Here is a 17,103-nt window from a genome sequence, read left to right on the forward strand (position 1 = left end):
TGTGGATGAAAAATTGCGAGGGGATTTTTGATATCTCGAACGGTTTGCCCGTGGCGAGGCGTGGAACTTATGGCGAGAAATGAGGAACAGGAAATGTCTAATAACATCCACATACATTTCCTGAATTTGATCAAACTTCATGGGTTTGTTCGTTGTATGATACAGATCGTATATATGTGACTATTAAGAGTCAACGTTATAGCGCCACCAACTGGCAGCAGGAAGTGTGTCATTTTCCAAATGCTTTGAATTCAGCATCTTATTTTTACTCGATTTACTTAAAACTTCATCAGAATAATGACAAAACACGGCCGATGTAAATCTGTTGTGGGGATATTGATATCTGATATAGTGTTGCCATGGCAACGTGTCAAACTTGAATGTTCTGTTATGGTGAGTTTGAGGCAGACAACAAGCTCAGATTTACATGAAACTCAAAACACATATCAGTATTAGTGATAGCTAGACAATGGCAAAAGCTTTTAAAAGGGCGTGAATGAGGCACTCTATAGCGCCACCTTTTGTCAAAAGTGGGGGGGTTAGTTTTAGCTGCAGACACCAAACTTGGTACATAAATTGTTCTTATCAAGACGGACAACTTTCTAATTCACAGTCATCAGCTACGATCAACAGGAAGTCAGCTATTTTGATTTGAATGTGGATTTTTTTTTACATTTAGCTGTGAATTAATGCATACTGCTCAGAGGAGAGTAACACTATACACACCAAACTTTGTCTACATGATGCCAAAACATTTTAAACAACTTAAATTGCCAATGGATTTTGGATAGCTTGAACGGTTTTGTCGTGGTGATTTTTTTAAATGACAGTAAAAATGAAATTATTAATTGTCCTGCATTTTTAAATTCCAAACACTTCAAAACCTTTTTTCATACAGAAAAAAAGTCATTCTGAGTAAATATGGATAGTTTCACGACTTTACAACACTGTATGGATAACAGAAAATTAAAAAACTGTCAGACATCTCATCTCACTCTGTCCCTCTGTTTGAGTGTGTGTGCTTAGACTTCCATTGTCTGAGAGAAATTGCGCCCCTACAGGTGCAATTACCGGACTTTTACTTTCACTTTTAAATCGGTTAAAAATACAAATAAATACTTAGATTTAATTCACACTGACAAGCTAAACCAACATATCTGATTATTACCGGTTCAGGGCTCATGGATAAATAATTTATGGCCAGAGATATGTGAGAAATAGGAGAAATGAATCACCGATGTGACCATGAGCGTCTGGAGTAAAGAGCTCAGAAAAAACGAATTTATTCCTGTTTTAAAGCTTTTAAAAATAAATTATTACAGCGATATCACACAATTCACCAATTAGAACACACCAAGAGCTACATTCAGATGTTTTTGAACTGTTTGTGTGAAAATGAAATATTTGCGGCTGCCTATCTGAAATCACCGCCTCCGATCAGCGCGTACAGTGTCGAGCTCAAAACAAACGAATTTATTCTTGTTTAAGAGCTTTTTTAAATAACATATTACCACAAATGCACACAATAAACCCATTGTAACACAACACGAGCTAAATGCAGGTGTTTGTGACCCGTTTAAGTGTGCAAGACTATTTGAAAGCGCGACTGGCAGAATAACATATATCTCTCGAGCTGCAGGATTCTGTCTTTCGTCGTACGAACGAACACATCACGGACAAGATTATTTCAAAACACATAATAGCTTGGCGAATATAAACGAAAACAGCCACGTGAACATAAACTGTTGAGAAATAAATCTGAAGTGGATCTACTGGATTTGAATATTAAAGTGACCACATTTACCACTTGCTTCTGTCTTCAATTTTAATCTATATAAAAAATGAAATTCATTCATCTTGGCTGCTTTTTTAATGTGTGTACGTATTTATTTATTTACCTTTTTATACATTTTGTATAATTTCATAGTTTGTGTATTACAATTATAAAAACAAAAATAAATTTAGCCACTCACATAGAAATAGCTTAGGCCTTATCCTTTTTCTGACAGTTTTAGGGATTTTTAAAAATCCTAAAAAAAACCTTATTTGTGCTGCAAATAATAATTTCAAACTCATTTGATACTGACCTATGACATCCTGTAACATTATATTTATTTGAATTTACAAAATCTCATGGATGTAACAGTAAATCTGTTCAGCTCACAGATCAATACTAAGCTGTAATGCAAGCAGAACTTTCACAAATGCTTATGAGTCATTAAAGGATTTAATAACACTGTAAAATAATGTCTAATTTGTTAACATTAGCAAATGCATTGATAACATTTTATAATAACTGCACTCATTAGTAAATAGTCAGTTCATGCTTTATAAAGCCTTGTCCCAATATTAATAGTCAGTAGTAAGCAGTTTATAAATACAGCTATAAATAGCTTGTTCTTGGTTTATAAGCACATTTATTAAAAAGGAGAGTAAGTTATCTTCCTATGAAAAATAAAAGATAAAAATAAACAAACAACAACACAGATTGATACAGAAATCAGAAATTTTATTGTGGATTTATGAAAAAATCAGCCTGTAAATGAATTCATACTCCTCCTCATACTACTCCATACTCCTTTTTCAACATGATGCCAATATACTGAAATTGTGAATGGGTTTAGGATAGCTTAAATGGTGTTGCCATAGAGATTTATTAAAGTAACATAAAAAATACAATAGTTATTTTACTATATCTTTAAAATGTTTCATTCTAACTCTTCATAATTTTTTATATAAGTAGAAGTCATCATTTGAAGGAAGCACAGTAAGTTTCATAGCTTTATCATTTTCAAGAGCCAGCATAAAATTAAAACTATCATAACTTATAAATCAAGCTTGCAATTCTTAGTACCAATAATGGCCACCAGATGGAGCTATAGGATTACTTTTAAATAATTATTGTAGAAACGAGTATGATTTAAATCATTTATAGAAATCTTTCAAAAAAATAATATGAATTGTATGTATTTTACTGATAAAGTGACCCTCACTTAATTAGAATAACAAGCTGAAGTATTGTGAAATACTGTGTATTAAGAATAATTCTTAATAGGCTTTATGGACAGATACGTTTTGAGTGACTCTTGAAGGTTCAGCACCACATCCTCTTTTACCACTGTTTAAAGAATTAATCTTACACAACAGGTGTGAATGAATTTTGGATAGCTTGAATGGTTTTGTCGTGGTGATTTTTTGAAATAATAGTAAAAAAGGAACCAGTAAATGTCTTTTTATTTTTTTAAAGTGCAGCTTCTAAACACTTCAAAAAAAATGTACACATAGAAGACAAGTTATTCTGAGGAAATATGCATAGTTTCATGACTATACAACACTATATGGATGATAGAAAATTAAAAAACTATCATACATCTGATGTCACTCAGTCCCCCTGTCACTGTGGGTAATGTGTGTGTGTGTGTGTGTGTGTGTGTGTGTTGTCAGTTCTTCTTGACCTGCTTTTTTCTTCTTCTTTTCTGACCTCATGACCCAGTCAGCATTTTTTGTACAATGGTCAAGTCTTAACTTATCAATTTCTGTATTGCAGTTAAAACTCTATTTTAGCGCATTTCATCTGTAAAAGAAAACATGCCTAATAATTCTGCACACATGAATATAAGGGCCCTATTTAAACGATCTGAAACGCAAGTGTCAAAGCGCGAAGCGCAAGTAACTTTGTGGGCGGGTCTCGGCGCTGTTGCTATTTTCCCGGCGGGATAAATGGCTCTTGCGCCCGGCGCAAATCTAAAATGGGTTGGTCTGAAGTAGCTTCATTATTCATAGGTGGGGTTTGGGCGTAACGTGAAATAAACCAATCAGAGCGTCATCCAACATTCCCCTTAAAAGCAGGTGCGCAAGTTCCATTATGGATTGCTATTATTATGGCGTATTTACCAGGCGCACGCCAGGAGCGGTTCACAGCCAGGAGACTGATGTTCTTGTAAGAGCAGTGAAAGACAGAGAAGTTGTGTTGTATGAGGATGGGAGAAACCCACCCAAAATAGCGTCATGATTTCTGTCATCTCATGTGTTAATATTTTTTTAGTGTAACAATTTATGATTTGCAAAAATAACTGTTGCATCTGTGTAGATTACATGAGCAAAGTGTATGCGTGTTGTGCACGCTATACATTATGGTCAAGCATGCGCCCTTAAAACAGCATAATGAACAACGCGCAACGCACCACTGACTTTAGACTAGGTTTTTTCTGGTCAGTGGCGCAATTGTTTAATGGAACAGCAAAATAGCACCAGGGATTGTTTGCGCCGGAACAAGCCTCCTTTTTTGCGCTGAACGCCCAGGGAGCGCAAGTTCATTCACTAGTTTAGCGACGTGCTTCTGTGGAGGGAAAAGCGCGCTTTGCGCAGGTGCAAAATAGGAATGACACATGCGTCGGTGTACAAAGTCAATTGCGCTGGGTGCAAGATAGGGCCCAAGGAGTTTTTCTCTTCCAGCTTTCCTGGACTATTGTATAGCACTCATAAATGATTAAATAAAAAATAATGGTAGTTATTAAGATTGATATGGTTTGGAATTGGTCAAATGTACTTGGAAAAAAATCACAATAAAACTATGTTTTAATGTTTAAGTTTGGAATATTAACTGACATGAATGAATGCTATATAAATATTGTTCATGTTAACATAATGTTTATAAATAAAATCTTATTGTACAGTGTTACTAAAGTTATATATATATATATATATATATATATATATATATATATATATATATATATATATATATATATATATATATATATACATATATTTACATATACATATACATATACATATATATATATATATATATATATATATATATTGTTCTGTGAATGTGATTTTAAAGTCTAGATGATTCGGATTAACCCTTTAACTGCCGTATCCTTTAAAACCTCACTGCCAGAGGGATATTGTGAATGCATGTGCCCTCTGGGCACAGTTTACCTGATGCCACGGGGGGGTTATGGCATTGGTGGCTTGAGCCCGCCATCGCTGCTTGCAGCTATATTTCTTATTTTTTTTTTTTTTTTTTTAACCTTCCGGGGGTTTTTGGGGGCCTTAACATACTCAAAAACTCTTGAAAATTGGCATACACATTGGAACCTGCGGCCATCAGGACGCTGCAGAGGCTGGGACCCGGGCGTGGCACAAGGGCTCTACAGCGCCCCCTGGAACACCGTCAGAAAATCCTGAACCATAGCTCACACATACTTGCATGTATTTATATGAAACTCAGTACACTTATAGATCTCATTGAGCCGAACAACTTTCACACTCTATGTCATAGGCTCCGCCCAACAGGAAGTCAGCTATTCAGGGCTGTTTAAAAAAAGCATGCTCTGGAATTTGAAATACTCCTCTGAGGTTTTCCACCCGTTCGCCACAAAACTTGGTGAACATGATCTCAAGACATTGAGGATGAAAAATTGCGAGGGGATTTTTGATATCTCGAACGGTTCGCCCGTGGTGAGGCGTTGAAATTAGGGCACAAAATTTGAAACAGGAAGTGCCTAATAACATCCACATACATTTCCTGAGTTTCATCAAACTTCATCGGTTTGTTCATTGTAATATGTTGCTCGCATATATGTAACTATAAGGTGTCAAAGTTACAGCGCCACCAACTGGCAGCAGGAAGTGTGTCATTTTTTCAAATGCTTTGAATTCAGCATCTTATTTTTACTCTATTTGCTTCAAACTTCATCAGAATAATGACAAAACACGGCAGATGAAAATCTGTTGTGGGTATACTGATATCTAATATAGTGTTGCCATGGCAACGTGTCAAACTTGAATATTCTGTTATGGTGATTTTGAGGCAGACAACAAGCTCAGATTTACATGAAACTCAGAACACATATCAGTATTAATGATATCTAGACAATGGCAAAAGCTTTTAAAAGGGCGTGAAGGAGGCACTCTATAGCGCCACCTTTTGTCAAAAATGGGGGGGTTAGTTTTAGCTACAGACACCAAACTTGGTACATAAATTGTTCTTATTAAGACGGACAATTTTCTAATTCACAGTCATAAGCTATGACAAACAGGAAGTCAGCTATTTTGATTTGTATTTTTATTTTTGGGCAAATTCGGGTGTGAATTAATGCATACTCCTCACAGGGGACGTGCACTATACACACCAAACTTTGTCTACATTTTGAAAAAACATTGAGGAACTTAAATTGCGAATGGATTTTGGATAGCTTGAATGGTTTTGCCGTGGGGATTTTTTGAAATAATATTAAAAAAGGAAACATTATTTGTCTTGTATTTTTAAATTGCAGCTTCCAAACATTTCAAAACCATTTTTTATTTAGAGAACATGCGATTCTGAAGAAATATGCATAGTTGCATGACTTTACAACACTGTATGATTAAAAGAAAATTATAAAACTGCCAGACATCTGATCTCACTCTGAGGCATTCTCTCTGTGTGAGGGAAGGGAGGGGGAGGGGGTGGGGTGCTTGAGGGCCTGCCTGACAGAGAGCGAGAGAGAGAGAGAGAGAGAGAGAGAGAGAGAGAGTTAACAACTCTTTAATCAACAGAAAAAAATCTGTAATTGTGTGTTGTTGATTTTTTTCATCATTACAGCTTAAGAAATCTCTCTATCATTTTCTATCATTTTTAGGGACGAAAAAACCTAGTACAATTTGTAGGGCTCAGACAAAATGATTTTATATAATTAGGTTAAGAATTATGTTAATTGCAAAATAAAAAAAAGATTTTAAAAATACATACACGATGACTTGTATATATTTTTTTATTCTGATAATAATTTTAAACTTATTTGATACTGACCTATGACAGCCATTCTGTGACATGACATGACATGACCTGAATTTACACAATCTTGCTGATTTAACAGTAAAACAGTTCAGCTCACAGATAAAGACTAAGCTGTAATGCAGGCAAACATATTTTACAAATGCTTATAGATCAATAAAATTGTTAAAAATGCTTTTTCACAAAGTACATAATAATAAGGCACGTTGATATTCTGATGACATTTTTTTCCAAGTATATTTTACCAATTTCAAATCACATCAATCTTAATAAATACTATAGATCTGGTATTTCATGATTTATGAGTGATATATATAATTGTCCTCGATGGCTGGAAGTGAAATACTCATATTCAGGAGTGCTGAATTTTTAGGCATGTCTTCTTGTCATGCATTGGTCATTGAGCTCATTGTAGCGATGCTTCAGGTGTTGAAATAGATTTGTTATAGATTATACAGGTTCACTGTTTGCAGAGTGTATACAGTATGTGTATGTGGTGCAGACGCAGTAGCGAGAGCATGTTATTGTTACGCAAAAACACATTAAAATAATGTGCGAGCATGAATCTCTCCGCTTGCATGCACATTTCCTTTACTTTGACAAAAAACGCGTCCTCTGATACATGCTGCTTTTGCTCGGAGAGCGTGCGCGCACTTAAAACCTGTTTCCTCTGCTCAAACTGTGTCCTGTGCACTCACAACTCTCTCTATGCTTATGCGCTAGATATTCATTCTTTTCACACCTTTCTACTTCTAACCTTTTCTGTTCACATCTTTTACCATGTGCAGTGTGAATGCTCTGATCCATTAACATGGGCTCTGAAAAAAATATGCATTACAGATAGAGCTTGTGAACCTAGCCTTGCATAGGCATATGCACAGTCTGTCCTGTTCTCCTGCTCCATTTAGGAACGCTTCATTCAGACTGGTTCAGATAGCAACACCAAACGTGCAGTGTGTAATACCTATCATGGCCACCACCAGATGGAGCTATAGGATTACTTTTAAATAATTGTTTTAGAAACGTGTATAAAGCATTTAAATCATTTATAAAAATCTTTCAAAGTAAAATAATATGTATTTTAAAAAGCTAATGAATTTTACTGGTAATATAGTTTTATATAATAATTTCAGAAATGTTTATAGATCAATAAAAGTATTTTTAAAAATGGTTATAGATCATGAAAAGTGCGAATAAGCTCTCTTTGGTTTACATTAGTTAATGCATTAACTAACATGAACTAACAATGAACAATCTATTTTTCAGATCATTTATTAATCTTTTTTATGTTAGTTATTCCTATCATTAAAAATATTATTATTTATGTTTTTTCACAGTACATAAACTAATTTTAAAATAAAAATGTAATAATAAAAAAAAAATATTAATAATGTATTAAAATATTTTAACTAAGCTTTAATTAACATTTATATAAACACTTATATTGAAAGAGACTGAAATTGAAGTAATTTTTACTTTTAAAAACCACTTGTAAGACACAGTTAACAAATGCAGTGAGCAGATGAAAGGACAGAACAACAAAGATATATAGTGCCCCCTATTGGCAACAGGAAGTGTCATATTTTACACTGCGACAAACTACTCCTAGAAATTTTTTGACATTAATGTCTTTTTCGTGGTCAGTCTATCTTGAGTTTTTGTTAAAGGTCGTGTCCATGGCGCCATGACAAAATTGATGTCTCGCCATAGGAAGAGAAGTTGTTGTAACTCAGGCATAAAATATTCGATCTTCCCCAAACTTCAAATGTTTGATAAGAGTCTTGGCCTGAACACATCTGAAGGAAAATATTCCATTATAATGATAGCGCCACCTGCTGGCAAAAAGAAGATTGGCACATATAAATGACTGACATATTCCACTTATATTTACGACTTTAAATGCATATTTCTCGCCGTTCGCTTTTTTTTACTAAAGCCGCTTTCTGGCGGTGAGCCCGGGTGCGAGGGCCCGATCATCGCTGCTTGCAGCTTTAATCTTCTTATTATTAGGGCTCAAGCCTGGAGGGCGAGAGCCCTATTGTTTTCCTTAGGATTATTAGGGCTCAAGCCCAAAGGGCGAGAGGCCTATTGTTTTCCTTAGGATTATTTTTTATTATTATTATTATTATTATTATTATTATTATTTTTTTCCAACGTCTCGGGGGCTTTTGGGGCCCTTAACATGCTTAAAAAGTCTTGAAAATTGGCACACAGATTGGAACCTGCGGCCATTAGGGCCGGGCAGAGACTGATACACGGGCGTGGCACAGGGGCTCTACAGCGCCCCCTGGAATATGGAGGGCCATATATCATACATTCTTGCTCGTAGACGTATGAAACTCGGTACACATATAAATCTCATCAATCCAAACAACTTTTGTATTGCATATCATAGGCTCCGCCCAACAGGAAGTTGGCTATTTAGGGTTTAGTATTCAAATTTTTCGTCAAAGTTGTAGGGGCTTTTGGGGTCCTTAATATACTCAAAAACTCTTGAAAATTTGCGCACACTTTGGAATCTGTGGCCTTTAGGAGCCTGCAGAGGCTGGGACCCGGGCGTGGCACAGTGGCTCTACGGCGCCCCCTGGAACACAGTCAGAAATGTTGATGTATAGCTCACACATACTTGCACATATTCATATGAAACTCAGTACACATATAGATCTCATCGTGCCGAACAACTTTCGTATTGCATGTCATAGGCTCCACCCAACAGGAAGTCAGCTATTTAGAGTTATGTAAAAAGCGCATGCTCTGGAATTTGAAATACTTGTCATAGGTTTTTTTCTCGATTGCCGCCAAACTCGGTCAACATGATCTCAAGACACTGGGGATGAAAAATTGCCAGGGGATTTTTGATATCTCGAACGGTTTGCTCGTGGCGAGGCGTTGAAATTATGGCAAGAAATTAGAAACAGGAAGTGTCTAATACCATCCACATACATTTCCTGATTTTAATCAAACTTCATCAGATTATTCGTTGTATAATGTCGATCGCATATATGTGACTATTAGGAGTCAAAGTTATAGCGCCACCAACTGGCAGAAGGAAGTGTGTCATTTTCAAAATGATTTGAATTCAGCATCTTATTATTACTCGATTTGCTTCAAACTTCATCAGAATAATGTTAAAACACAGCCGATATAAATCTGCAAGGGGGATATTGATATCTAAAAAATTGTTGCCGTGGCAACATGTCAAACTGGAATACTTCTCAGGTGATTTTGAGGCAAATAACATACTTAGAATTTCACAAAACTCTGAACACACATCAGTATTTCTGATAGGAACTTAAATTGTGAATGGATTTTGGATAGCTTGAATGGTTTTGCCGTGGTGATTTTTTTAAATGACCTTACAAAGGGAATCATTATTGTATTTTTAAATTGCAGCTTCCAAACACGTCAAATAATTTTTTCATACAGATGAAAAAGTCATTCTGAGGAAATATGCATAGTTTCACGACTTTACAACACTGTATGCATAACAGAAAATTAAAAAACTGTCAGACATCTCATCTCACGCTGTCCCTCTGTTTGAGTATATGTGCTTCAGACTTCCATTGTCTGAGAGAAATAGCGCCCCTACAGGTTCAATTCCCGGACTTTTACTTTCACTTTTAAATCGGTTAAAAATACAAACAAATACTTAGATTTAATTCACACTGACAAGCTAAACCAACATATCTGATTATTACCGGTTCAGGGCTCATGGATAAATTATTTCTGGCCAGAGATACGTGAGAAATAGGAGAGATGAATCACCGCTGTGATCACGAGCGTCTGGAGTAAAGAGCTCAGAGAAAACGAATTTATTCCTGTTTTAAAGCTTTTAAAAATAAATTATTACAGCGATATCACACAATCAACCAATTAGAACACACCAAGAGCTAAATTAAGATGTTTTTGAACTGTTTGTGTGAAAATGAAATATTTGTGGCTGCCTATCTGAAATCACCGCCTCCGATCAGCGCGTACAGTGTCCAGCTCAAAACAAACGAATTTATTCTTGTTTAAGAGCTTTTTTAAATAAAATATTACCACAAATGCACACAATAAACCCATTGTAACACAACAAGAGCTAAATGCAGGTGTTTGTGACCTGTTTAAGTGTGCAAGACTATTTGAAAGCGCGACTGGCAGAATAACATATATCTCTCGAGCTGCAGGATTCTGCCTTGAGCTGCAGGATTCTGCCTTTCGTCGTACGAACGAACACATAACGGACAAGATTATTTCAAAATACATAATAGCTTGGCGAATATAAACGAAAACAGCCACGTGAACATAAACTGGATCTACTGGATTTGAATATTAAAGTGACCACATTTACCACTTGTTTCTGTCTTTCTGACTTGTTTGTTTCTGGAAACTCATTCGACTTGGCTGCTTTTTTAATGTGTGCGTATTTATTTATTTATCTTTTTATACATTTTGTATAATTTCATAGTTTGTGTATTACAATTATAAAAACAAAAATAAAATTAGCCACTCACATAGAAATAGCTTAGGCCTTAACCTTTTTCTGACAGTTTTAGGGATTTTTAAAAATCCTAAAAAAACCTTATTTGTGCTGCAAATAATAATTTCAAACTCATTTGATACTGACCTATGACATCCTGTGACATTATATTTATTTTAATTTACATAATCTCATGGATGTAACAGTAAATCTGTTCAGCTCACAGATCAATACTAAGCTGTAATGCAAGCAGAACTTTCACAAATGCTTATGAGTCATTTAAGGATTTGATAACACTGTAAAATAATGTCTAATTTGTTAACATTAGCAAATTCATTGATAACACTTTATAATAACTGCACTCATTATTAAATAGTCAGTTCATGCTTTATAAAGCCTTGTCCCAATATCAATAGTCAGTAGTAAGCAGTTTATAAATACAGCTATAAATAGCTTGTCCTTGGTTTATAAGCACATTTATTAAAAATGAGAGTAAGTTATCTTCCTATGAAAAATAAAAGATAAAAATAAACAAACAACAACACAGATTGATACAGAACTCAGAAATTTTATTGTGGATTTATGATAAAGCCTGCAAATGAATTCATACTCCTACTCATACTACTCCATACTCCTTTTTCAACATTATGCCTATATACTGAGATGTTAAATTGTGAATGGGTTTAGGATAGCTTAAATGGTGTTGCCATAGAGATTTATTAAAGTAACATAAAAAAAATACAATAGTTATTTTACTATATCTTTACAATTTTTCATTCTAAATCTTCATAATTTTTTATATAAGTAGAAGTCCTCATTTGAAGGAAGCACAGTAAGTTTCATAGCTTTATCACTTTCAAGAGCCAGCCTAAAATTAAAACTATCATAACTTATAAATCAAGCTTGCAATTCTTAGTACCTATAATGGCCACCAGAGGGAGCTATAGGATTACTTTTAAATAATTATTGTAGAAACGAGTATGATTTAAATCATTTATAGAAATCTTTAAAAAAAAAAATGAATTGTATATATTTTACTGATAAAATGACCCTCACTTAATTAGAATAACAAGCTGAAGTATTTTGAACTGTATATTAAGAATAATTCTTTATAGGCTTTATGGACAGATAACGTTTTGAGTGACTCTTGAAGGTTCAGCACCACATCCTCTTTTACCACTGTTTAAAGAATTAATCTTACAGAATAGGTGTGAATGAATTTTGGATAGCTTGAATGGTTTTGCCGTGATGATTTTTTGAAATAATAGTAAAAAAGGAACCAGTAAATGTCTTTTTATTTTTTTAAAGTGCAGCTTCTAAACACTTTAAAAAAAAAAATGTACACATAGAAGACCAGTCATTCTGAGGCATATTTCCTCAGAATGACTGGTCTCATGACCATAGTTTCATGACTATACAACACTGTATGGATGATAGAAAATTAAAAAAAACTATCATACATCTGATGTCACTCAGTCCCACTGTCACTGTGGGTAATGTGTGTGTGTGTGTGTGTGTGTGTGTGTGTGTGTGTGTGTGTGTGTGTGTGTGTGTGTTAAGTGAATTAGGTGTGAAACTATCAGGGTGCATTTAGTCTCCAGCGCCAACATTTTACAGAACTGCCACTTTCCTGGAGTCTCCAGAATTACTCGGTGTCAGGCTCTGAGAGACTTAAGATTCCAAAAAATGATTTAATTAGAATACCATGAAGTATTGTGAAATACTATATATTAAGTCTTTATATATAGGCTTTATGAACAGATTAGAGTGACTCGTGAAGGACCAGCACCACCTCCTCTTGTTCGATGGTTTGAGGAATATATCTTCCAGAATCCAGGATTAAGATTTAGGAGCTCATTTTTATTCCACCTCCTTTCCTGAAAAGTCTGTCTTGCAGAATTGACTAAAAATTAATCTTCACATTAATTACTAATTATTTTGCAATTCTTTTTGTCAGTTCTTCTTGACCTGCTTTTTTCTTCTTCTTTTCTGACCTCATGACCCAGTCAGTATTTTTTGTACAATGGTCAAGTCTTAACTTATCCATTTCTGTATTGCATTTGTGTTTGATATTTCTCATGGGTATTTCATAATTTTCGACCTTACAGTTTGAGTTAAAAGTCTATTTTAGCGCATTTCATCTGTAAAAGAAAACATGCCTAATAATTCTGCACACATGAATATAAGGAGTTTTTCTCTTCCAGCTTTCCTGGACTATTGTATAGCACTCATAAATGATTAAATAAAAAATAATGGTAGTTATTAAGATTTATATGGTTAGGAATTGGTAAAATGTGCTTGGAAAAAAATCACAATAAAACAATGTTTTAATGTTTAAGTTTGGAATATTAACTGACGTGAATGAATGCTATATAAATATTGTTCATGTTAACATAATGTTTATGAATGGAATCTTATTGTAAAGTGTTACTAAAGTTATACATATATATTGTTCTGTGAATGTGATTTTAAAGTCTAGATGATTCGGATTAACCCTTTAACTGCCATATCCTTTAAAACCTCACTGCCAGAGGGATATTGTGAATGCATGTGCCCGCTGGACACAGTTTACCTGATGCCACCGGAGTGGCGATGGCACTGGTGGCTTGAGCCCGCCATCGCTGCTTGCAGCTATATTTTTTTATTATTATTATTATTATTATTATTTTTTTCTAACGTTACGGGGGCTTTTGGGGTCCTTAACATGCTCGAAAACTCTTGAAAATTGGCACACAGATTGGAACCTGCGGCCATTAGGGTCGGGCAGAGACTGATACACGGGCGTGGCACAGGGGCTCTACAGCGCCCCCTGGAATACTGAGGGCCATATATCATACATACTTGCACGTAGACACATGAAACTCGGTACACATGTAGATCTCATTAAACCAAACAACTTTCGTACTGCATGTCATAGGCTCCGCCCAACAGGAAGTTGGCTATTTAGGGTTTATTATTCATATTTTTGGTCAAAGTTGTGGGGGCTTTTGGGGTCCCTAACATACTCAAAAACTCTTGAAAATTTGCACACACTTTGGAATCTGTGCCCTTAAGGAGCCTGCAGAGGCTGGGACCCGGGCGTGGCACAGGGGCTCTACGGCGCCCCCTGGAACACAGTCATAAATGTTGATGTATAGCTCACACATACTTGCACATATTCATATGAAACTCAGTACACATATAGATCTCATTGTGCCGAACAATTTTCGTATTGCATGTCATAGGCTCCGCCCAACAGGAAGTCAGCTATTTAGAGTTATGTAAAAAGCGCATGCTCTGGAATTTGATATACTTGTTATAGGTTTTTTACTCGTTTACCACCAAACTCGGTCAACATGATATCAAGACATTGGGGATGAAAAATTGCCAGGGGATTTTTGATATCTCGAACGGTTTGCTCGTGGCGAGGCGTTGAAATTATGGCGAGAATTGAGAAACAGGAAGTGTCTAATACCATCCACATACATTTCCTGATTTCAATCAAACTTCATCAGATTATTCATTGTATGATGTCGATCACATATATGTGACTATTAGGAGTCAGAGTTATAGCGCCACCAACTGGCAGCAGGAAGTGTGTCATTTTCAAAATGCTTTGAATTCAGCATCTTATTTTTATTCGATTTGCTTCAAACTTCATCAGAATGATGTTAAAACACAGCCGATATGAATCTGCTGGGGGAAATTGGATATCTAAAAATATTGTTGCCGTGGCAACATGTCAAACTGGAATACTTCTCAGGTGATTTTGAGGCAAATAACATGCTTAGAATTTCATCAAACTCAGAACACATATCAGTATTTATGATAACTAGACACTGGCAAAAGTTCATAAGAGGGCGTGGAAGAGGCACTCTATAGCGCCACCTTTTGTCAAAAGTGGGGGGGTTAGTTTTAGCTACAGACACCAAACTCAGTACAAAAATTGTTCTTATCAAGACGGACAACTTTCTAATTCACAGTCATCAGCTACGACCAACAGGAAGTCGGCTATTTTGATTTGAATGTGGATTGTTTTTTACATTTAGCCGTGAATTAATGCATACTGCTCAGAGGAGAGTAACACTATACACACCAAACTTTGTCTACATGTTGAAAAAACATTGAGGAACTTAAATTGTGAATGGATTTTGGATAGCTTGGATGGTTTTGTCGTGGTGATTTTTTTAAATGACAGTAAAGATGGAATTATAAATTTTCCTGCATTTTTAAATTCCAAACACTTCAAAACCTTTTTTCATACAGAAAAAAAAAGTTATTCTGAGTAAATATGCATAGTTTCATGACTTTACAACACTGTATGGATAACAGAAAATTAAAAAACTGTCAGACATCTCATATCACTCTGTCCATCTGTTTGAGTGTGTGTGCTTAGACTTCCATTGTCTGAGAGAAATAGCGCCCCTACAGGTGCAGTTACCGGACTTAAAAAGGGAGGAGACTGTCTTTTGGTTTCACTTTTAAATCGGTTAAAATACAAATAAATACTTGGATTTAATTCACACTGACAAGCTAAACCAACATATATGATTATTATTAGGTCAGGGCTTAATAATTGATGTGTGGTCAGTGATACGTGAGAAACACCAGAGATGAATCACGCTCTGAGCAGGAGCGTGTGGAATGATGAGCTCAGAAAAAACGAGTTTATTCTTGTTTTATAGCTATTAAAAATAAAGTATTGCAGCGATATCACACAATTCACCAATTAGAACACACCAAGAGCTAAATTCAGATGTTTTTGAACTGTTTGTGTGAAAATGAAATATTCGCGGCTGCCTGTCTGAAATCACTGCCTCCGATCAGCGCGCACAGTGTCACAAGTTCAAAACTAACGAATTTATTCTTGTTTAAGAGCTTTTTTAAATAACTTATTGCCATAAATGCACACAATACATCCATTATAACACAACACGAGCTAAATGCAGGTGTTTGTGACCCGTTTAAGTGTGCAAGACTATTTGAAAGCGCGACTGGCAGAATAACATATATCTCTCGAGCTGCAGGATTCTGCCTTTCGTCGTAAGAACGAACACATCACGGACAAGATTATTTCAAAATACATAATAGCTTGGCTAATATAAACGAAAACAGCCACGTGAACATAAACTGTTGAGAAATAAATCTGAAGTGGATCTACTGGATTTTAATATTAAGTGACCGCATATACCAGCTGCTTCTGTCTTCAATTTTAATCTATATAAAAAATTAAACTCATTAATCTTGGCTGCTTTTTTAATGTGTGTAGGTATTTATTTATTATTTTGCTCTAACAAGACTTAATCTATATTTAATTAAATCAATTACATTTTATTTTACATTTGATTTGTCCATTTCTGCATCTAAACGCCTAAAAACCTAAAACATGCTCTATTATATTATTGTTAGCAATTTCTTTATCGTCCAATTTATCTGGTGTACACACTTATATTTTCATAATAAACTTGTTTGTTAGATTATACACAGTTATAGTGGTCTATAATAAATATTAACAGGTTTTATTCAAGCTGTTTAGAATGATTGCGTAGGCTAATTTTTTTAAATGTAAATAAAAAAATAAATAAAAATAAATAAAAAACATTGGAAAAGAATAACTGTTGTACATTTTTATACATTTTGTATAATTTCATAGTTTATGCATTATAGTTATAAAAACAAATAAATTTAGCCACTCACATAGAAATCTTAGGCCTTATCCTTTTCTGACAGTTTTAAGGATTTTTAAAAATCCTAAAAAACCTTATTTGTGCTGCAAATAATAATTTCAAATTAATTTGATACTGACCTCTGACATCCTGTGACATGATATTTATTTGAATTTACATAATCTCATGGATGTTACAGTAAATCTGTT

This window comes from Carassius gibelio, chromosome A20, assembly GCF_023724105.1.
Source record: "Carassius gibelio isolate Cgi1373 ecotype wild population from Czech Republic chromosome A20, carGib1.2-hapl.c, whole genome shotgun sequence".
NCBI classification, from domain to species: domain Eukaryota; kingdom Metazoa; phylum Chordata; class Actinopteri; order Cypriniformes; family Cyprinidae; genus Carassius; species Carassius gibelio.